At 40.8% G+C, this 24024-nt stretch overlaps 2 long non-coding RNA genes across 2 annotated transcripts in view; both read right to left on the bottom strand.

Moving 5' to 3' along the window:
- Positions 1 to 1554, bottom strand: part of LOC143838139 (uncharacterized) — a 129780-nt gene extending 128226 nt beyond the window's left edge. The window contains exon 1 of the long non-coding RNA XR_013231244.1: positions 1379 to 1554. This is a non-coding gene — a long non-coding RNA (uncharacterized LOC143838139). The remainder of the gene's footprint in view (positions 1 to 1378) is intronic.
- Positions 1555 to 4904: 3350 nt separating this feature from the next.
- LOC143838138 (uncharacterized) overlaps positions 4905 to 24024 on the bottom strand; it is a 202379-nt gene continuing 183259 nt past the window's right edge. Inside the window, exons 3-4 of the long non-coding RNA XR_013231242.1 lie at positions 5782 to 5995; positions 4905 to 5001 (exon numbers count right to left, since the gene is read on the bottom strand). This is a non-coding gene — a long non-coding RNA (uncharacterized LOC143838138). The remainder of the gene's footprint in view (positions 5002 to 5781; positions 5996 to 24024) is intronic.

The following is a 24024-nucleotide window of genomic DNA, read 5'->3' as shown; positions in this document are numbered from 1 at the left end:
GTTTTACCATAGAGTGTCCAGTGATTCCAAGAGAGGTGTGATGTCACCTTTGTTTTTTCCTGGAAGTTATGTCATGTCAGCTGCTCCTGAATCACTTCTTCCCATTCTCCCACTGGTTGCCAGGCAAGGCCAGGCAACCATATCTCAAAAACAGGGAGTTTCATTTTAGCTCAATCAAGAAATGAGTTGCTTATTTAAGCTTCCCACCAAAGAAGGATCTAGAGGGTTCTTTGGCCTTTTTAATGTAGTACACAAAGGAACTGGGGGTGTTGGAAATGGGGAGTAATCCAGCATATTTACAAGCTTTGTTGATCCTGGTTTAATGAAGTCTGCAGTATTTCTTAGCACTTACATAGGATTTGGCCTGTTCTGTACCAAAAACATAGGAATCTCCCATAAGAACAACGTTCTAGAATTAGGAGCAGACTCTGAAATAATGAACATCTGGCTTATTACACCATTTATCACTCTTCCATCCTGTGCACTATTCTTTTTATAGATTTGTTCCACTGTTTGCTCCAAAAGTTATTTGTTTTCAAGACACAGGCTATTGCTGATAGTCCTAACCAAACAAAAATTATGCAGAAATGCAACCTGTACAGCATTGTTGTAATCCTGCTCAATAGCACCTATCCTGTATTGACTGTATTGTATAAAAACACAGTGTGTTAAATATTATAATTCATAAAATTATGTATAATTTTTAACTGTACATTATTCATGGGTTCCCCCCCTTTAAGACTGCAAGCTGTGTACACTTAGAGATCTATGTATACTTATTTGTTTTACTTTAAGCTATTTATTGGCTTCTTCAATGTATTAGCCACTTCGTAAGCCATTTATTGGCCACTTACCACTTTTCCAAAGTAATGTTCCAAACAGCATATAAAAGAACAAGGCATAAAATAACATACATTAAAACCGATAAATTATTAAGTGTATTCTGAATAAAAATGATTGATGAAAGGCAAATCGCAGCATAAAACTATATTTAAACTACAGAAGAATGAAATAGAATTAATCTAAAGCACTTAGTGGCAGTAAAAAGAGCATCAGCTGAAACCAACTGAAGCTTCATTTGTAGTTTTTGTAATCCAGGTGTTCCATTGTTCTCGGTATCTTGTTTATCTTTATTTAATTATTTTCCCTACTTCTCAACAAGAAAGGCAGGCTATATTTTTAAATAAATACATTTAATTATTTTAAACATTCCAATGCCATTTTCCCACCCAATTCAGAATACTCAAAACATCAAATATTTAAACATTTCAAGTATTAAAACAGCTCTTAAAATGCAAATATATATATAATATTTAAAACAATTACATAAAACTTATGAACACATAAATAAGAAATGCTAAGGGCAGCCTGGACTTACCCCGGTGGCTTTTGCTGGTGCGGGGGATTCACAGCACGAGGTGGACTCCTGCTCACGTGCCAGAGCTCTAGCCATGGTTTTTCTCCTGCCCCAACTGTCAGGGCATGTGCTGAAGCTCGTGTGGTGGAATCAGGTGCTTCCCTTTATAAGGGAGCACCTGGTAATTGTCTGCCTCTTCCCCCTTTAGCTGCCTCACCATTGAAAATCCCTCCTGCCTACCTGAAACTGTTACTGTTTGGTTTGATGTTTAGTTATATATTGTGAGGTAGTGTTACTTGATGGTTGCATTTATTGTCTCAGCTTGCGATATTAGGCATGAGAAGGACTGTGTTGGCCTCCCCAAGGTGAGGGGGCCCCCATATGGGGCTGCATGAATGTGGACTCATGCAGCACTCTCACTCAGTTGAGAGGGCTTACAGCTGGTTCACATTTCCAGGCAGATTTGGAGCTTGACAGAGGCTGATGCCCGCTTGGCTCCATTTGGTGCTGCCTCCCACAGGATAGCAGGCTTGGTTGGGTCCCGAGTGCCTGGTGGGCTTGCCAACAGAACTGGGACAGTGGCCTGCTGTCTGATTGCCATGAGCGGCTCGCTGGCTGCTCGTTGGCAGATGTCCTTCCCATGCAATGCCATGCTCCAGGTTTAATAAAGCTGTGGCCATATTATGCCAATTTTGGGATGTCAGATGTGAAGCACGTTTACCCACCTTGGTGGGAGCACAACTTACCATTGCGCCCCAGGCCAGGAATTTGGGGGTGACCATTGACGCCTCCCTGACTATGCAGGTCAAGAGAGTAGCGGGCCAGGCATTTTTCCATCTTTGCCAGACCTACTAGTGCCCTACCTGTCCCCCGACCACTTGGCCTCAGTGATCCATGTGACAGTCACCTCCAGATTAGATTTCTGTAACTCGCTCTACGCAGGCCTATCCTTGTCTTTGATCTGGAAACTTCAGCTAGTGCAAAATGCAGCTGCGAGGGTCCTCACTGGCACACCTTGGAGGGCCCACATCCAGCCTGTGCTGAGGCAGCTAGATTGGTTGCCAATTGCTGTCCAGATCCGGTTCAAGGTTTTGGTTTTAACCTTTAAGGCTTTATGCGGGTTGGGACCCACATACCTGAGGGACCGCCTATCACCCTATGTACCCTGCAGGGCCTTACATTCTGCGGGGGGAAATCTATTGGTCATTTCTGGCCCCAGAGAAGCGTGCCTAGCCTCAACCAGGGCCAGGGCTTTCTCTGTCCTGGCCCCTACCTGGTGGAATGAGCTCCTGGGTGAGCTACGCGCCCTGCAGGAGCTGTCAGCATTCTGCAAGGCCTGTAAAACGGAGCTCTTCCACCAGGTCTATGGTTGAGGCTGGGACTGGTGAGGAATAGCATTGCCCCCCCCCCCGGGTTTGAAGTATACACGGCTTCTCTAACGTCCTCAACTGGGTAGGGGGAGAGTAGTATTTTCCGCCATGTTGGGAATTTTTAAAGTCTTTTAGTGGGAGTTTTAATGGAGGATTTTAAGACTGTTGTTACCCGCCACGAGCCTATGTAGAGAGTGGCGGGAAATAAATTGAATAATAATAATAATAATAATAATAATAATAATAATAATAATAATAATAATAATAATAATAATAATAATAATAATAATAATAATATCCCCCTTTCTCCCCCCCTTCTCTCTTTTGCAAACAAGATGGAAAATGATAGCTTGCCTAAGGCCAGTAGAAGGCATGTACCACTCTCTGTATGAACATAAGAGAATCAGATTATTTCAGTGCAAGCAGTACTTCTTGGCATTGTTCCTTGCCACCACCTCCACTAACACCCCTTCTCCTTCCCATATCTGTACTTTGAAAAACAGATTGAAAACATTCCACTAGTAAACAGTTTGAAATACAGTGTTAGAAAGTTATTCTGCTTGAGGAAGTGACAGAGAGCTCTGTCACTAGATTATTCATAGCCTGCAGCATTTCTTTAAGAAAAATAGTGAAGAAAACAGAGAACTGGAAGACGTTGTAGAAATGATGTAAGAACAATCTGGAGAATCTGAGGGAGAAGTAGATGAGACAGTCACATTTTGGGAAGTGAAATTGACTTTTTATGATCTTTGCTGCAGCTGGTATTGCAACATGCGTTGGGGATGAGAATGTTTATGACCTCACAAACAGTTTTGCACCTGTTTGGTTTTGCTCTCAAAGGCACAAGAACTAAGTCACTACTATGCAGGCATTCACCAACGTCTCATGACCGGTCAGGGTCCGACAGCTGACCAGACAAAGCAATGCCAAAGAAAAGTGTTTTGTTTGAAGAGATGAAAAATGAACTGAAAGCTGTGACTGGGGTGACTACTTCACACATCACTTAATGTCTGGAGTGTGATAGTCACTAGAAGACATGTGTTAACAGAGACAGCTCCATATGGCAAGGCATTTGAATGGAACAGCTCTATCCCGATGTAGTTGGTGTCATTTGTACTATGTAAGCACAAGATTATAGAATTTTATGATTTGGAAATTCCATATCTGCCTATTGGACTATGACTGGCTTACAGTATTTTGTAAATTTTATAGATCTGAACTGGACAATTTTTGACTGACCAAAGCAAGAACAGCCCATCAGCCATGTAGAGGAGTACAATGTTTCTTACTTAAGCTATTTGTAGCATATAAAGACATGGCCTCATGTGCCTGAAAGACAGGATTTATGTTATCTGTACTGTTTTTATTCCAGTTCCATGTAAACCGCCCTTAGCCTCAAGGGAGAGTGGTGTATAAATATAATAAATAAATAAATAAATGTCCGCTCCTAGGCAATGCCACCAACTAGATAATGCAGCTCTGAAACAATATATTTAAAATTTCAATGTAGAACAAAAGCCTCCCTCCATTAGTTTTCATGCATAAACCATAGTTACCTTAAACAAGGTGTTAAGAGCTAATGCTTAACGTTTATGCTCCCCAGAAGGGCTTAAATTGCTCCCCAATTTTGCTTTCCACAGGTTGTGTACCCTTCTGCTTCTAGAAGCTCTACCTCTTCCTGGCTCATTCCATTCCTAACTAGGGGTTACACAAGCTCAGAATCATCTTTGGTCAATAGGGAGGCTAAGTACATAGGTTTTTTTTGGTTTTTTTTTGTATCAGTCAACAGCCTCCATGGCTTCCATCCTTGCCTAGAATGAGAGGCCTAAAGTAATCAGAAAAAGATTTTGCCTTCTACCTGTACACCTAGAAGGCTGAGAGATTTGCCTTTAAAAAAAATCACTGCTGAGAATCCAAGTTAGTTCCCAGGATTGGATGCCTACATTCCCGGTAAATCCAGCCAACTGTATAATATAATAATCCTATTTTGTAGCAGACAGACATGGTTCAGAGCTGATCTAAGATCAATATTGGATCTAAAGGCAAATATATCTTTTAATTCATAAGACAAAATCCCACAAGAAATTAACATAGGCAGGAGAGATAATCAAAGATTTTATTAAGTGAACGTGCAGATGAACACACAGGAAAATGCTAATTAATATAAAAAAGGAATTTTGCCTGCAGCTTTCAGAGTTCTTCATAAGACTGATAGTAATGAACAAATTTGGCTTGAAGGTGGATGCTGCTTGGAGTAGAATTTCCACAGTGATCCTGTTCAATTATAATTCAGAAATGATGTATCATTAAAGCAAATACTAACGGCATTTTGGTTCTCTGCAATTAACACGGGCAAATATTTACTAGGTGAATTGTCAGAGGAAAGATGGATAAGTTCCAAAGGAATCTTAGTGCAGCTCATTTGTAAGGTTTCCTGTTCAGGAGTGCTCTTAATTTTAAGAAGATAGAAAGAACTCACTCTGGGCTTTTACCATTTAAAATCAGTTGGGTTTACACTGGATTAAATAATAGCATGGGTATAATTAGGGGAGGAAATTAGTGCAACTTTTCTATTTCCCAATAGGATAATTGAAAAAGAATCAGTATTATATTATTCATGATTTTATACTAACATGCCCGAAACTTTTGTTAAATCCTTTAAAATAATTTTAAAATATTCTCTGTGTGTGTTCATGCTCAGGCGGTCAGCCGGAACTCTCAGAGCACCAGAGGAGAGTGATGCAAACCCTTAGTGTGAGTTTGGCCAGAACGTCATTGCCTGGTCCAGGGCTGGCTGTCAGGGGAGGGTGTTCCTCTGGGATTCAGAAGGTGCATAGGCCTTCCAGCTGGGAGGCAGTTGTTGTGCATGGATTTAAGGACAGCTGCAGTGGAGACCTGAGAGAGGAGGATTCTGAGTGCTGAGGAAAAAGGAACGGGTGGTGCCATGGGCACGCAGAGAGGAGAAGAAACCCAGGCAGCAAGATCCAGGGAGTAAAGGAACAAACCTGTACAGGACCACATCTTTAAGTTGGACTGTGAATAAACAAGCATTACCTGCTCTCCTTGGTGACTGCTGCTTGCAGGAATGGAAGGTTGCCCTCTCCCCAACTTGTTGAAATCTCAGCTCTGATTAGTACACAGCTGGGGGGAGGGAAGTGAGTGAGACTGTCCAGCTACATTTTCAAGTCCAACTATGCTTGATTTTGTTGTGTGAGCTCCTTGAGTCAAGACAGGACTATTGACGGGGCCACAATGGCAGAAAATATTTCTGTACAGAGAAAAACATGTGCAAAGGGATTGAAAGGTTGCCAAAGAGACTGACGCAGACTTTGTAATAACAGATTATCTTGTAAATCTAAACATCTGTGGCCTTTGACCAACTATCACCCTCACAGAGGCCAGGCACCTCCTGTCTTTGCAGTTGGCATATAAAACCATAAAGCAGAAAGGGACCAAAATCGATTCACCTAGGTGTAAGCTGCACAGAGCTTTTATTCCAATCCTAGGTCATTTCAGTCCCTGCAATGTACACAGAATGCGATTTCCATTTTGATTTTGTCTGATTTAAAATTTCCCTCTGCAACAAACATGATTGATCCGGATTGACCCTACCTTTTCCCCGCAATATTTAGGAGTGGAAATAACCCTCAATATTTTCAGAATCGGATTGAGAAAGCATGTTTGCCGTGGTAGAGAAACTCTGATTGGTCAGGGCTGATTCCCTTGGTAGAGAAGCACCCAGGCTGTAAGCTTTTCTTAAAGGGAAAGTGCTAATTTTCTCTTCTCAGCAGCTGCAGAAGCAGTAACTTCTGTGGGTAGAGGTTTGCCTTGTGTTTTTTTTCTCCCTTTGTTGTCTTCAATCCTCTCCCCCCTCCCCTAGAAAGAAAGAAAGAAAGAAAGAAAGAAAGAAAGAAAGAAAGAAAGAAAGAAAGAAAGAAAGAAAGAAAGAAAGAAAGAGGCTCCGTCTGGGCTTTGCTTCCCCCTCTCCTTCTGAGCCTCCCTAACCTTATGCTTTTCTGTTTCAATGGGGGGGGGAGGGGAAGACTGAGTTGAAATCGATCTGGATTCAGCAGGATCCACACCGGAAAAAAACAAAGTGCAGAATCAGCCCTAGTCCAGCTTGCTGCCTAAGGATGTTTTCACTTGTGAGCCTGTAACAGCCTTGGATATTCTTGCAAGGTATATCCCTGAAAGTCTAATTGTCTCATCATGCAGAAGAGAAAGTGGAGAGACATTAATAATGTGAATAAACATTCAGTGGGTTTTCCATTCACCATTCAAGATGCTTGAAACAAAAGCCTTGCGTCTGAAAGTGCCCCAAAATGGAATTATCTAATTTTAAGCATTCCCAAAAGATATCTATTAGCGAATGCATAGCTGTATATGGAAACATTTTAGAAATGATTCCCAACATGTGGGAATTGGAGGAAACCTTTCCCTTGGATCACTATTATGGCAAATGAGCTGTTCCATCAGGCCTATGGTCAAGGCTAGATACTGAACCCCTGCCTGGGAACCCATCCACCAGCAGAAGCCCCTCCAAGCTCTGACCAACCTCAAACTGCTGTGACATATCATTAAGAGGAGGCTGTTCAGTTGTTTTAATGCATTTATTAATAGTTTATTCATTTTGCATGATTGTTTTGAAGTCAGTTGGGATAGAAATAAAATGTTGTTGTGGTTGTTGTTATACTTGTTCTCTGAGTCATAAATGGTTAGAAGAGTGTCATCCAGTCAGAGCAGCTAGCCATTTGTCATTTCCGTTGTCATGTTGCTATCTGCCAACCTGTGCATAATCTCACTCATTTAAAAAGGCTTTGTGGCAGATCTGTGGCATTCTCTGGGGCTCTGCATGTGTTAGGCTCGTATCTTGCCCTTCTTTCTTCCTCCCCACTTTCCCCCCCTTATTTCCCTTTTGCTTACCTTTGTTCATATCCACTAGAAGCAAGAAGGTGGCAGAGAGAGAGAGAGAGAGAGAGAGAGAGAGAGAGAGAGAGAGACTATAGAACCTTCTCATAATAGGCAGGAGGCCTTCTTTGCAGACCTGGGTCCAGAGGTTAGCAGCCAAGGCTATGGCTCTCCTATCTCTACATCATTTATACCATGCCTTGCAGAGTTTGTGCTTTTCATTGCTTTTTAATTTTGTATTGTTATTCCTATTGCATTGCATTGTTAACTCAATGTCTTAAGGTTTCCAGTTGCATTGTTCTACATGAGACCCAATGAGAAAAGCAGGCTATTAATAAAGTAGAGAGGGGAACAGAGACTTTGCTTGCATAGTTCAGCAGGTTGGGCAGTCTAGGAGAAACAAAGCCTCTCATTCCCCTACACTTTCCTCCAATAGCTGAAACAAAGGTAAAGTCAAATTTCTGCTGTGGAATAGTAGAGGCCATATTATTAAGCAGGTTGCCAAATGTTGTGCTCATGTTCTTAGCACATGGGAAAGACAACTTAAAGGTGTTTTAGAGGAATTTTACTATGCATTTTTATAATTTTCCTATCAATTATGCAATTTTAAATATTTTAAATTTTGTATTGGCTCCCTGATTATGTAATTTCTGCTGTGAAATATTTTTGCCATCTGTTTTATCTGGCCACAGTGCTGTATTAAATAAATCTGAATTTGATTCATGATCTGAGAATGCTCAACACATTCCAGGTGGACACATTCACCTGTAAAGAGAGTCTCATTATAAATAAGATTGGACATACAGAACTCAGCTCTGCTGCCCCACCTGGAATCTTACTGTAGTTTTCATCACCCACCACCCCCACCCCCACCCCCACCAAAGCACTGCTAACTTCAGAGCTGGAGTGGGAGAAATTCTCAATGGTCCTGTTACCGGAAAACAAACTGCATTTCTTCTTCAGCAACAAGAACATTTTGCTGTTTGAAGTATGGGAAACCTTATCTCCCTAAAGTAGACGTCTAATTCCACGCAATCAATCAGCAATGACTGCAAATATATTTAGTGTGGCCTAGTTATCTGAAAAGATCCCCCTCTCCAAGGAAAGAATGAACATCAACTTAGTTCCCCCCCACACTACTTTGGCAACACACCAATGCAAGCACACAGTGTTGTCTCTGCAATGTGGAGGGCCTTTGGCAGACAAAACACCAGCCGCCAGAGTTCATTCTAGGTTGTATAAATGCCAGAAGCCAGGGTGGTTTTTCCAATGTAGTAGCTCTATTACATAAAGAGCTTGCTAGGAGCTCAATGGCATTGCCGCACATGCAGCAGAAGGAATGAAGAGAGCAATTATCTAATGGATTATCAAGTAGATTATAAATGTCAGTGCTGTCTTCCCACATGTAAACCAGCATACTAAATATTTTGAGTGTAGCATCTATTCACTATTGCTGGTCCTAATTTGTTATTGTTGTAGAAAAGAATGCTGAGAAGAGGTGACCTTGCCATGAAAGACAGATGATATCAAGGCACATGGACTGAGACAATGGAAGACTTTAAAACTTAAGTCAAACACTGAAGTAATAAACAGTAGAACAAACAACCAATGCACCCAGTTGGCCTAAAGGAAGATAGTTTTTTTCTTTCTCCCCCCCCCCTTTTTTTTTAATGTCGATTCACCTACTTCTGTGTAGCAGTTCTGGGCTTCCATGGTGGTGTCCCATCCAAGTACTAACCAGGGCCAGCCTGAAATCTGACAATATTGGACTAGCCTAGGATATCTAAGTCAGGCCAAAAGGATGATAGCACCAGGATGAGAAAACCATCCACATTGCAGAAGGCCATCTACTGAACGGGGAAAATGATAAAGCAGGAAATATTCACTGTCCTGGAGTGTAACCCCAATCAAGAGTCAGTATACAGAGATCAATGAGTTTTAAATGTGACAGTTTACAAACCTTTAAGAAAATTATGTAGATGGTAATCCTCACCAGGTCTACTCGTACATGATACATGAAGCTGTCTTATATAGAATCACACAGTTGGTCTATGAAGGGTGGATTATGCACTGGGCTTTTGAAGTTCATTTAGTTCCGTTTTTAAAAAATCAATCATCACCTGACCTGGCGTCCACTCTGATGTTGCTTGTTCCCCCCCCCCCCAATCTACACTGTTCCAGAACAACCATGGAGTTATCCCACTTGTCCTTTGGCATATGTGAGAGTGGTTTTTCTCAGCTTAATCAGAGAAATGTGTGCATGCTGCACACTCTTCCTTGAACAGATATACTGTCTCTTTCCAATTCTCTCCCACCCTACCCCAGCCATGCCTCCAGCACTAACATTATGCCAAAGTCTCTTTGGGGGACTTTGCCATTGAGCAGTAAAAGAATTCTCCAGGAGCATGTGAGCCTTCAGGATATTTGTATATTATAAGATAATGGAATAATGTATTAGTAGAACTTTGACATTAAAAGGTTTTGCCACTGAGGAAAGTATTATTGAAAACGGGACACTGAAATATCCAGACCCCGTTCTGGCATTTTTTCCCCTCAGTCCTTAATAAATGATAAATAATGGAAAACTAATTCACCATTTAAGTTGAACTTTATTTGAAATATCAATTGTGAACAAGTCGTCACATCAAATTGGTTAGTTTCAGCAGAGCTCGCCTTTTGAAGCAGTAAGGAAAGCCCTGTTTTCACTTCTGGGTTAACCATTTTAGCAAAAGGGTTTCCAGCCTTCATCTTAGATAATAATTACAGAATTGAAATTTCTTTGGAGTTATCTTCCCCTTCTTCTGAGAGTCAAGTCTGAGCATTACTGTCATAAATAAAAATGAATCTTTCTTTGCTGTAGCCACTAAAATACTTTTTAATACAGGAATTCCCCTGCCCCTTAAATTAGCTTCCTGGATCTTTCAAGGACATAGTGAACGTTGAGAAACCTACTGTGCTTTTGTTGCTTATTTGGTTTCTCACCTGTTCATATTTGAATACTTTCAAGGGAGAGCAAGTGACTTCCAAAAGGCTTTCTTCCCCTCTCCTGCCCTTTCTCTGTTTTCAAAATGCGACAATATGTCTTCTTCATTAACATTTCAGGTGTGTGGGAGGGGGGGCAGCACAAGGAGATCAATGTCCCAAGCTTGCACAGAATAAAATAAAAAGAAAGCACTGTATGTCCTCATTGAAAAATAAACCATGGTAGTGGGCAGTTAGACAGATCTTTTGGATTTGTCTGCAGGCAAGTGTGTGGGTGTGTGCATGTGTAAATTTTCTCCCAAACATCAGGCAGGAGCTTGCAAACCAGGATTTCTGTCAACTGTTAGAGACTTACCATGTCTCCTTAAATTAGTAGACAGACATTTCTTTTTAAATTGGTGTCTCTCTGAGCTACCCACTGAGTTAACAGCCTCTCCAAATTCTCCACTACTCATAAATAATTTCCCCCTTTTCCTCCCAGGGGCATCTTCCTATGATGGCATTAATATTCTACTAATATCTGAAAGTGATGCTGCCATAGAACTTCCTACGTGTACAATAAAAAAGGCACCCAGTATATGGGGAAAGCTGTCCTGGAGAAACATGGGTTCAAATCATAAGATCAAAAGAGAAGCCATGTTGGATCAGGCCAATCCTTTATGTCACACAGTGGCCAAAATCCAGATACCATCAGGAGGTCCACCAGCAGAGCCATAACTGTTAGAATATGCAAATTGAACAGCATATGAAGAATATCCTACTAGGGGCATCAGAGGAGATGTATATTTATCATATTTAGATAGGAACTTCCTGATATTTTTCAAATAATCTTCACCTATGCCCTGATTGGCTCAGCTGGAGACTTCCTAATCCTTTGAGCATACTTTCTCCCTGATGGCCTCTAGATGAACAAGTTAGTCAGACTGTTAGGACTCTCTCTCTTCTTAATTAAACTATTGTGCTGCGATTCTCCTTTGCATATTTAAACTCGGCCAACAAGCAGCCCTCTCACTGTTGCCCTCTGCTCAGCCACATTTTTTACTGGATATCCTAAAAAAATCATTATGCTAGCCTAACTGTATGTTGTACAGTTCTGAGTTTTTTAAAGAAAAGTTAGGGCCATAACAAGTTAGATAGGAGGCAGAGGTCTTCTAGTGTAAAACTTCAATTATGTGTCAGCCAAACTGTCCCAGATCAACTCATCATCAAATAATTATTTCCTTGCCATTGGGCAATGTGATCCTTCTACAGCACCAGCACTTAAAAGGGAAAAGTTGTACTTGAGAATTGGAAACGGAAATAGTCCTGTTCTTTTTATCGTCTTTGTATGTGGATTGTTAAAAATGTGTGTAAACTTTTTCAATTACTTTGTGCAGGTTAGTGCTCAAAGCTGCCTGTAGCCGGAAATTCTGGTTAATTTCTATATTCCATACCAGTCAGGAAAGCAAAATAATTTCTAAGTAACTAGTCTAGGGATGAAAAACCTGCTAGAAATTCTCACTGGTTTGATTCATGCAGTTTTTAATGGGAAGTCTCTACAAGCCCTGCTCCTTTCCCACCACCTTGGGTGGGCAGGGGGTGGGTGGGAAAGGAACAGGGATGCCGCGTCGAAGATGCAGTGGCCCTGCTCCTTTCCCGCCGCCGAGGCAGCCACCTTGGGCGGGGGGGGAGGAGCAGAGCTGCTCCTTTCCTGCCACCGATGTGGCCATGTTGGCTGGGGAGGGGGGGTGGCGGCAAGCCTTCCAGAGGCTTCACCACCAGGAGAGGGGTGGCCGGGGGGGTGGGGGGCACCGGGAAGGGAGGGGGGTGGGGGGTATCGGGGACACACCGGGCCTGCTCCTGTCGCTGTGGTGAAGCCGGCACATCAAAGGGGGGAAGGGGCCGCCTGGGACGCCATGGTGGGGGGGCTTGCAGCCAGCCCTGCAACCCCCCCGCCCCGCCGGTGCCCAGGCTAGCATCCATTGTATTTTGAAGACAATGGGCTTTGCCCCTAGTAGTTTTATAAATCACTATTATGTCCCATCATGGCCCCAAACTTTTCAGCCTTTCCTGATAGAGAAGGTGCTCCAATCACCTAAGCATCTTAGTTGCCCTCTTCTGTACTTTTTCCAGCTCTGTGACGTCACTCATGAGGTACAGAGACCAGAATTGCACACAACGTTCCTAGTTAGGCCATATTATAGATCTGTTCAGGAGCATTATGATATTGGCTGTTTCCATTTTTTATCCCTTATCCCTTATAATCAGCAGAGTTTGCCTCCACTCTTCCCCCCACTGCTGCAGCATACTCGGTTGACTCTTCCCTCTCCATCTCAGTAAGGTCAGACCCCATAAGCCTATACTTGAAGTTGGGATTTTTTGTTCTAATGTGCATCACCTTATGCTCACTAACACTGAACTTCAGAGGTCATATGTCACCTACTCATCCAGTTTGTGAAGATCTTCCTGGAGCTTTTCACAGTAATCCTTGGTTCTGCTGTCCTGAATATTATTTTGTGCCATCAGTAAGCTTGACCGCCACTCTACACTATAGTGCTTCCTGTCACCAACCAATTTTTTATTCATAAAAGGAAAGATTCTCTGAATTTACTCAAGAGTCTTTGGTAAGATATTATGTCAAAATCCTTTTGGAAGTACAATTATATAATGCCTGCTGAGTCACATGCCTGTTCACTTTCTCAAAGAACTGAAAAGTTTGGTGAGGCAGGATTTCCCCTTGCCAATGCCAGAAAGTATGTCTATGCGAACTTTTTCCTCTCCTGCTCCAGATCTAAAGGTTGCAGCACACCCATCATTCCTAAGGCTATACATGGATATGCCTATTATTATAGGTGTGCAACTAACAGTTTGGACAAAACATCAAGGTCTCAAAGCAAAACTCATCATGGATGCACAATGCCAGTTTATAAACCAAGCTTTAATTAGCTTAGGGTGTTTACACAAAAATTATTGCAAACATAATAAAACAAAATAAGGAAACATGCATTTTCTGCAGTAATCATTCTGCTTCTTTAAAAATGCAGTTTCTCAATCATCCAAACACTACAAATGATTACTTTCAGTTCTGTTTTCAGTGGGAGAGCATCTGTGTTGTAAGATACAAAAAAATCATTTCCTTTGGGTGATGCTCAACACTGCCAAAGTGCTACAGGAGTTCAAGGCATAGAGCCAGCATGTCCTTTAGCAGTTAATTGTACAAATAAGAACAGCAGCACTATCTGAAATTCATCTCATTGATCAGGAGGCTCCTTAAGGGTTCTTTCTTTAAGTCCCTTCCCTTTAGACAAAAGCTTTCACCTGAATGATGTTGGTTCATGCAAAGAAATGACTAAAATTTTATATACCATTGGCTGAGGTCCAATAATCATTCTGTACTGAATAACCCAGTTTATTCTAGTAATTTTCTAAATAGGCAGTTGCCCTTCTGAGAATATATAGAGTCGGGAGTACTATAAAGTAGGAGATGCCCATAAAAGTAGTATTTTATTTGTATTTATTACTTACTTGCATTTGAAAATACTGTAAGATATGATTTGGCTAACAAATAAAACAGTTATATCTGCAACTTCTAACTGACAAAAAAGTATATTTGTCTACTTATGGAATTTGCCTAGATTGAACTATTACATTTTACTCGCTACTAATTAATTTCTTCTCTCTCATCTTTTCCTGTTGCTCTTTGAAGAAGCTTAAAGATATGGTAACAACTGAGCTAAGATGTAAGCAGCCCGGCTTTCTGGGGACATACTAATAATTAGAGTGTTTCAGCATTTTGATCACCCGAAAGATGCTTTCTATATGTTTGTTTTCCAAGGCCACTAAACCAGTAACATTATCGCAGGATGCGTCTGTAATCAGTCAATAACTTCAGAGTTCTTTGCTGCTTTGCTCACACACATCTCTTCCGGGGTTGCTTAGTTCTATGCAGTCAATTCCCCAGAGGCAGGCAATGTAATTACCATTACCAGCCACAGACATTTAAGTAATTTTGTCACATGGGATAGCTGATATTATTGACCTGAACTAATGTATTCTGACTTCAGAGAAATGTTGATGGAAGCTGTGTGACATACTATGGCTTCCTAATATCAGTCCAAAATAAGACCACAGTGACTTTCTAAAACATGCAAAAGCTTTTATGCTCAGCTCCTATACATAGGAGATGTCCACAGGGGTCTTACTGATGGCACTCAAACAGGGGTTGCTGGGTCACATCTGGGAGAATGAACAGCTTAGGCCAGGGGTAGTCAAACCGCGGCCCTCCGGATGTCCATCGACTACAATTCCCATGAGCCCCTGCCAGCATTCGCTCAGGCGATCTCTCCTACCTTGTGACTTTTCTGGTTCTATGAATCAGCATCTTCTTCTGCCTGCCGGGACTAACAGTAGTTTTGTTGTTCTTTGAGTCCCTACGGTCTTATTGCGTCAAGCAGGAGCCAGTGGTTAACTGCTGTTTGGGGCGATATGTGGCATGATTTTGGACAATACTGAGCTAAAGGGACCAGTGGTCTACCTTGAAGTCAAACTAGATGATACATTGTTCCTGGCTCCATCTCAGGTCCTGTTGGGAAGATGTGCACTCAGGATTCCTGGTTAAAACTTAGATTCTCAGATGCATGGAGGCTAATTTAGACTGTGGCCATGGCACTTAGGGAGAGGGGATACCAATTTTCAGACCCAAAACAAGCCTGGGGTATTATTTCCCCATTAGGCATATTTCCATGTGCTGATGGGCTAATGTTGGTTTCCCCATTAGGACCATTTCAGGTCAAGAAGATGGTATGTGGAGAGCCTGAAACCCTCTCTCTCCTAGCACACCACAGTCTTGATCTAAATTATTATCCACTTGAGTGTCGAAATTTTATCTAGGAACTCCCAGTATATGTCTGCTTGGCAGGGCACAGGACAGACCTGAATCTGTTTTAGAAGGCCTTTGTTTCTTCCAGAAAACAGCCTCTATGGCACAAAGTTTCTCCTCTTTACTCTCTTCCCCCTCTGGTTAAAATTACTGTGGACCGTATTCTACAGTGCTTCATTCCAGTGTGGCTTGTGTAACCGCAGATTGTTTTTAAATGTTAGGCCTCCCTATGCTGAAGGCTTGAAGTGTTTATCAGCCAAAATATATACTTCCCCATCCAGAGAAATATAATTCTGCAAAATCATAAAAAGGTTTGTGAACCAGTAGTCTAGCACCAGCATGACTGCTTTTATGGCTCCCCTTTCCCCTTGTGGCCACTTAATTTTCTCCTTTGCACTTATTGACAGTGACTCCTGAGCAGTTGTGTCTGAATCAAGTGACAAATAGGACTTTAGGGATTCGATGATCAACTGCTGGAGAGATGGTAATGGCCAGAGCCCTGCTGGAGGGTAGGCAACCAGGCACTCATACTAGCAGTTCTGTGCACACTGCAGGATGACTGCTTTAAAAATAAATCCTCACTGGCTCTTTCTAACCCTTCACTTCGTGCTGACAAAGCAACTAAAATTCTACTTCCCTGATTTGCCTAATGTTCTGTGCACGTGGGTCCTTTCAGAATGTAAAAGGCTGAAAGAGCTGCAATATTTTGAAGCAACAGAACACAAGCAAAACTGGCTACCCATCCGCTTGGGAGAACAATTCCTTCCGCACTCTCCAGGTCAGGGGTAGTCAAACTGCGGCCCTCCAGATGTCCATGGACTACAATTCCCAGGAGCCCCCTGCCAGCGAATGCTGGCAGGGGGCTCCTGGGAATTGTAGTCCATGGACATCTGGAGGGCCGCAGTTTGACTACCCCTGCTCCAGGTCATCCGCCTCTCAAATGGGATTGTCAAGTGTCCTGGGACAGTTGTGTCATAGGAGGAAACATCTTGCTTAAGGGGCTGAATTAACATCCTGCCGTGGGGTGAGACTCCCGCAGGTAGCCTCACAGTGCCTACTGTCACTTGGCAGGAGGAAAGATGAGGGGGGAATTGCTGTCACATCAATAATGTGACATTTCCGGGGCAAGTTCGTAAGTGACATCCCACCACTCTAGGATACAGTGGAATCTCTATGGGAAAGCCTACAGTAGTGTCATGTCAATAAACACGATAGATCAATTGGGAGACCAACACAAGAATTTCAATAACAATGGCATTACTGTCTGGATTTTCTTGGTAAATGGAACTAACGGTGGGGTTGGAAAAATCAAAATTTCTAAAGTCCCAAATGGGAGGTTCACTGCTGTTATATTTGTTATAAAAGAATATTAAAAATAAACACAATGGAGACATTCCTATCTTCAAAAGACTGTCACTCATGAATAATTGTTGATGGCAGTCATTTTGGGTTATATAAATAACTAGAGGCAATGCCCATTGCACCCAGGGAAACAACAGGCACTAGGATGCACCTCTGCACTGTGGCCTTCCTGGGGGCTGGCTACATGGCAAAAGCTCCTGTCCATCCCTGGACTCTTGAGGCCCCACCTCCAAACCTCAAGTAACATTTCTGACTCAGGGGTCATCAACCTCCAGGTGCAAGCTGGAAATTTCCTGGAATTGGAGTTCATCTGCAGACTATAGAGATCAGCTCCCTAGGGGAAAATGGCTGCCTCCTTCCCACCCAACCCCCATATCACACAAAGGTTGGGCCAGGGGCTGCTGTGGGAGGCTGTATCCTTCCTTCCCATGTCTCACAAGGTCTAATCTGGGTAGGGAAGGCCATGGGTAAGTGGGCTGCCTCCTTCTTGCTCCCCCCTACATATGTCCCAAAGGCCAGGCCAAAAAAGATTGCAAGCTTTGAATATCTCCGGTTCTCCTCATCAAACTAGATGTTTAAAAGTGTGTGTTTGTGTGTATTGAAGAAGAGTTGGTTCTTATATGCTGCTTTTCTCTACCTGAAAGAGTCTCAAAGTGGCTTACTGTCGCCTTCCCTTTCCTCTCCCCACATCAGAAACCCTGTGAGGTAGGTGAGGCTGAGAGAGCCCTGAAATTACTGCTCAGTCAGAACAGCTTTATCAGTACTGTTGTGAAGCCAGGGCCATCCAGCTGGTTGCATGTGGGGGAACGGAGAATCAAACCCGGCTCCCCAGATTAGATGTCCGCATTCCTAACCACTACAACAAGCTGGTGGTGTAGTGGGGGAGGAGAGGAGAGGAGAGAAACATATCTTTCAGGCCAGGGTGATGAGGACTATTTGTGCATCCCTTAGTAAGCCTGTAGGCTACTTAATTGAATTCTGTGAGAACAGGGACTGGCTAGCTATTATCAGAATGCATCCTCAGGAAGATGAAAAAACAATGAAGGCATCTCACTTAAAATGCAAACACCAGCAGTTGTCAAATGCTTCCCTGACACTAGACAGACTCTTTAAAAGGCTGGAGCAAATTCAGATTCACTTCTGTAAAAGGTGAGGTTGGTGCCACAACTATGCAAGGGCTGCTTTGAGCTTTCAGAAGCGCTATATCTTTGCCAACCTGTGGCAAAGCTGCAGCAAATGTGGCAAGATGAAATGTCATGGTTAGGAATCCCAGGTTCTTGCATCAGTGAGCTTAATTAGCCACATTGCTGTGCAGGCAGAGATGAGCCTTAGGACTCTGGCTGACAGCACATCCGAGGATTAGCCTGAACAGAGCAGTGGTAACGAATGGCAGGAGTTGGGGGAGGGCAGAGACAGTCTGTATAGGGACCATTCGCAGTGATTTTAGGGAAGTTGCATAACTCCCACTGGTTTGACTTGCTCTGATAAGCTTATTCCTCATTTCCAGCATGGCACAATCTCCATTCTGTTTCCCCTTTGCCTACAGTTTACCAGACAATGGGATATTTCTGAAAACTGGGATTGAAAAAATGTTAACTGTAAATGCAAATTGAATGTACTTGTTCCTGTTAGGTGCCTTGTTCATCTTTTAGGAAAAGGAGCACATTGGAATATGTAGCTGTGAGGTACAGCTCAGTCTTGTCTGATCTCCGAAGCAAGCAGAGTTGGTACTTGAATGAGAGCCCTCTGCAGAGGAAGGTAATGGCAATCTCCTTCTGCTTTGTCATTTGCCTTGAAAACCCTCTGGGGTCACCATAAGTCAGCTGCAGTTTGATGGGACTTCTCTCTCTCTCTTATCCGTTTTCTCTCACACTCTCTATGGCAAGTATATTGCTTTGTCATGCAACTGCCTTGGAAGTTAATCCCTCCACACTTGCAAAATCTTCTTATTCCAACCACCAGTGTGCTGCCGAAGCCTTGGTTTTAAATCCCTAAAAATAGTAGCAGGATTTACTTGGCTTGCAGACTGCTGAAGCATGTTGCAAGTTATTTTTCCAAGGGAAATTTGCCATTCAATCAAAATTATTTTGTTGATGGGGAAAAATTAGCATGGTTGGATTTTTAATTATGCAGTTGGTGTGCCCTGGTGAATTTCTTACACGTGTAATAATAATCTCAGTGGATTATTGTGTGTTTCTTTAAAAAAAAATACACTAATCTTTGGCTGCAGACTGTTCATGCCGCTTTCTATCATTATCCGTTTCAGAATGTGACAGTCACAGATCACTGACTGCATGTTTCAGTTGCAGATTAGAGAGGGGAGAGGTAATTTGAAAGGAGGTCCACAATTAAGACTTACCATGCTGTTTCTTGTGTGTTCTGGTGGTGTGGGCTCCCCAGTTAGGATATGCAGCATCTCCTCAGCAGTCTTGATGGGAAGCCCCGTCAGACAATCAGTGACATGAGGATTTTGGAGACTAATCCTGACATTAAAAAAAAAAAGACAATCTTGCCTTTCTCCAGTGTAAGGGGATACGAGGTTTTTTAAAAAACCTCATATTGGCTTCTACCCCAAAGTATTATCAGAGAGTTTCCCATTACACTCAAATGTAAGAAGTGTAGATTGCATGAAATCTGTTATTTAGAATTTGTACTTTTCATTCATTTTTTAAGGTGCATCTCGTCAGCTGAACAAGATCCACTGATGGTTTGAGGCAAGCCATATAAAAAGCTTATAGCTAGTAAATATAAGCTATTTACAGTGTTCTTAGCAAAGAGGCTGAAGACATTTTTACAGGACTTTATTCATGAAGCCTTTATTCATAGTTTCTTACCTAAAGATGGTTAAAAGACAATGTCAGAGCAGTCCTAGACGTTTTGCAGCACTTAGACATAATGAGAAGCAAACAGCCTTAATAATTTTGGATGTAGAGAAAGCCTTTGACAACCTGTACTGGAATTTGTTTTGATTAGGAAAAACATGAACTATGGAGACTATTTAAAATGGGTAAACTCAATATATACCCTTCAGGTAGTGAGAATAATTGTCAATAGTGACTTAACCAAACTATGTGAGATACAAAAAGGGTCAAGGTTGTCCATTATCCCCACTGTTATTTGCTGAATGAGGCAAGATGAGAGGATTAAACATATCAAGATAAATTAAGAGCTTTTGCTATTTGCTTTTGACTCTGGAAGATCCATTAATAGGAATAGAAATGTTGATATCAAAAATTTAAACCATTTGGTTTAGCAGCTGGTTTTAAAATTAATAAAGAGAAGACAAAGATGTTAATGAAAAATATGAATTTGCAAGAAGAAATAGAGCTGAAAAAAAGAACTGATTTTTAGATTTTAAAAAGGTGAAATACTTCAGAGTAACATTAACAAATATGATTTGTATGTTATTTCAAAATAATTATGTCAAGGTTTGGAGCAAAATTTTAAAAGACTTAATAAGCTGAGGAGAATAGCAGTGATTAAAATGAATGTTTTACCTGGAATGTTGTTATTGTTTCAGACAATATCTGTTGTGTAATCTGATGTACCATTTAACCAATGGAAAAAGATCTATCTAAATGTATATGGCAGGGGGGAGGGACTCAGATTTGAGATATTGCAAGATGCTAAAGAAAGAAGAGGATTAGGTCTACAGGATTTGAAAATTTATTTGGCTGCATGTTGCCTGGTATGGTTAAAAGAATGGATACAAACACAGCTAGAATTAGAAGCACTTGACTTGAGATATGGCTAGGTTATTTGTGATATTATAAAATAAAAGGTAATGCAGACTTTAAATATCATTTTATCAGACATTAAATTCTGAAGATATGGAATAAATATAAGATGAGACTTTGTCTAAAAATGCCATTATAGATATCAATACAATATGCTTTTTATAGACAGGAAATGCTAAATAAAGATAATTGGTTTACCTATAAAGAAATCTTTATCCTTGATTAAGCAAATTATAAAATGAAATCAAGGGAAACTTAATACAAGAAGGCTTTATCTGTCAATGGTTTTTGATGCTCAATTAATATAGAGGTTTTAAAGTTTTGCTTTGAAGAAACTGATTTTGAAACAGAACTATGTACAAATGATGATCATGTGATAGAAAAATGTTTTTTAAAAGTTAAAGTATGAAACATGTAGAATGTTGTAAGCTGCCCTGACCCAGAAAGGACAGTGTATAAATGTGAAAATAAATTTTAAAAGATAATTAACAGGTACTGGTGTCTTTGTGAGAGGAAAGATGGTGTATGGTTGGCTACTGGCACACCCTTAACTTCTATGTATTGAATAACTACTGCTGTCTGCTTCTTGTATCTCTTCCAGCCCTTAGTTTCTTCAGTATATTTTTATTGTCTCACAGAGTAGAACACTCAAGTTCATTTTTTAGACACATTTTCAAAGCTTAAATGACTAGACAAAAAGGTCCATCATTTTCCATTTTCTTTTTCTGTTCAGAAGGCATGACTAGTTCAGCTGTCAGAAAACTGTCTTTGACAAGTTTCCGTCCTTATCAGCCCCTGGCTTTTCTTAGAAAGGGACAATTTGAATGTTATAGCTGTACTAACATTGCACATAACCCAAACCAAGTGTAATGGGTACAAGGACCTCCTGCTGATATTTGCCACTTAAGCTTAATGGGGTAGAAGCATTAAAACTGAGGAATGTTGGGCCTAAAACTCTAAATGTTTTGTATTCCCTCCTGATGGGAACCATCTAGAAACTATTAAAGGTCTAAACAAAGCCTTTGTATTTTTATTCCTGTGGCTAAATTGACTAGTATTGTACACTGGAAGAGTCACAATAATTTACAAATGTCCTTGCACACTAGAAGAGACACAATAAGCCCACCAGTTAAAAGTGGCTCCTTCACAACTTCTGTTTCTTACAAATGATAAATTCTACAAAAATGACAAACGTTGCGAGGCAACTTAAGAAACAGCTTTAAAAAATCAAGAAATAGAGACGTTTTCTTCAACCTGGTCTTCAGTCTTCTGAAGTCCATAAAACTGATATTTCCATTTCCGGACAGTTAGAAGCAGTTTGAAAGGAGGAAAGTGGCTTGTAGTGAATTTACACATCCTACTTTTTACATCTAGTGAATCACTGTTACAGGTTTTATAATCCATTTACTTTTTTCTGTTTTCCCAAATTACAAAAACAAAGATTAGACTTGCTACTCTAACATGAGGTAACTTGTAATTAGGAAATTAAACAGGACAAATAAACAAACAACTATTTGTATGCTAAAGTTATAGTTATGTTATTTGAATAGGAAAGAAGTTTTAGATGAGGTACGTAAATAAATACTGCATACCACACAATTCTTCTTTTTAAAAGAAAGCTGAGGATTTTCCAAAGTTTAAAACTTTCCTGCACATTTACATTTCTACCAGGAATATACATGTTTCAATTTATGCTTTTACTGGGCTCAAAATGAGGTATTCCATATTTTGAAGGTGGGGGGGGGGCAGTGTTTTTTTAGTTGACCATGACTTTCTTAGGGTTTGGATTTGGCGTTGCTGCCCATTAGTCCATCCTGAATTGTTGTGTAGCCAGTTGCATTTTCTGAAAGGGATTAGCCATTGATATGAATGGCTGGGATATCTCTGTCCTAGCTAAGCAACCTATGACACCCAATCTGGGATCTTCCATGTTATGTTCTTACTAAGCTGGGCACTAAACTCGTGTCAAATCATACTGAAGAAACACATGCAAGACTATGCCAAGTTTAATGATGCATCTTCAAAAGCTTGTATGTAAAACAAGCTGTTCAGTTGCCACTTACATTGTGTAGTAGCTTCTGGTTGTATTATGCAAAACATACTTGCCAGATAGTGGGTCAGACAACACTTGTTCCAGTCTAAACTTGTCCCTCCCAATACTTATTGAAATCAACATATACTTGCAATTGTCAAGTAATCAAGCAACATCTTCTTGGGGCACCTATGTTGTCTATTGTGTTGCAGGTTCTTCTGTAATACTGTCACCTGTGGTTCAAAATGTTGCAAAGCTTTCTACTTAAATGATCCTTTTCATACCATTTCAAGGTGAAAAGGTTTTTGGTTGAGGCCGGGGTCAGCGAATGAGTGCCAGCATTCCCCCTCCCCCAGACCTAGTAAGTTAGATCTCCCCACCCTCCCTGCCGCTCTGATAGCAGGGGGTAGGAATAATGAGAGCTTCTGCCATGTTGGGATTGTTTTTAAAGTCTTTTAATGGGTATTTTAATGGAGATAAAACTATTGTGACCTGGCATGAGCCTACGGGGAGTGGCGGAAAAATAAATATTATTATTATTATTATTATTATTATTATTATTATTATTATTATTATTATTATTATTATTATTATTATTAATGATGATGATGTTCATTTTCATTTAATTATCCTATTAATTACATGTGTAAACCAGGAATGCTCCGTAAAGTAATGAAGGGGTCACAAATCACTAACAGAGTACTTTGGTAGGACTAGGATTCCCCTTGGAAAACACCACCACCTCTTCCCAAAAATGTATAGTGTAATTCTAAACAGAGTTACATCTTTCTATGCCCATTTTATTTATATTATTTATAGTTCACCTTTCTCACTGATACTCAAGATGGATTACACAGTATTTCACCCAGGTCAAGAAGCTATTCCCCTTTCCCTCCCCAAAGTAGGACCACCACCATTAAAAGTGTACCAATCTGTCAAAGTAAAGCAAATTTCAAGGAAGTTTTTTTTTTAAATCATTTATCATGGTTTTTATTGCCATTCTATTTTTAATCCAGTTTGATCTCAGTTTTGTTTACAAAAATTGGATTTGTCTAAAGGGCAGGGTTAAAATCTTTGGCACAATTTAAATCAAAATGTTGCCAGTCATGGGAGATGGTTCATATAGAAAAAGAGCAGCTGCTAATAGCTTATTTTACACTGTTATAATCCTTTCAACTAAGCTCCAGACTTCACAAATATTCTATTCTTGGGGTAAAAGTACATTATGGATAATTCTGTAATTATCTTTCCCATTTTTTAACCGAATGTAGTTACAGGGTGTTGTGATTTAAAACAGGGAATGACTGCTGACAGATGGGGCTTTTATTAACAGTTTCCCTTCATGCTTGATTCCTAATGAAAATGGTCACCCACAAGGTTTTTTTTTCCTGCTGGATAAATGTATCTATTTATGTATT

This window comes from Paroedura picta, chromosome 5 (genome assembly GCF_049243985.1).
Source record: "Paroedura picta isolate Pp20150507F chromosome 5, Ppicta_v3.0, whole genome shotgun sequence".
Taxonomy (NCBI): domain Eukaryota; kingdom Metazoa; phylum Chordata; class Lepidosauria; order Squamata; family Gekkonidae; genus Paroedura; species Paroedura picta.
This window is presented reverse-complemented; position numbering and strand designations above follow the sequence as displayed.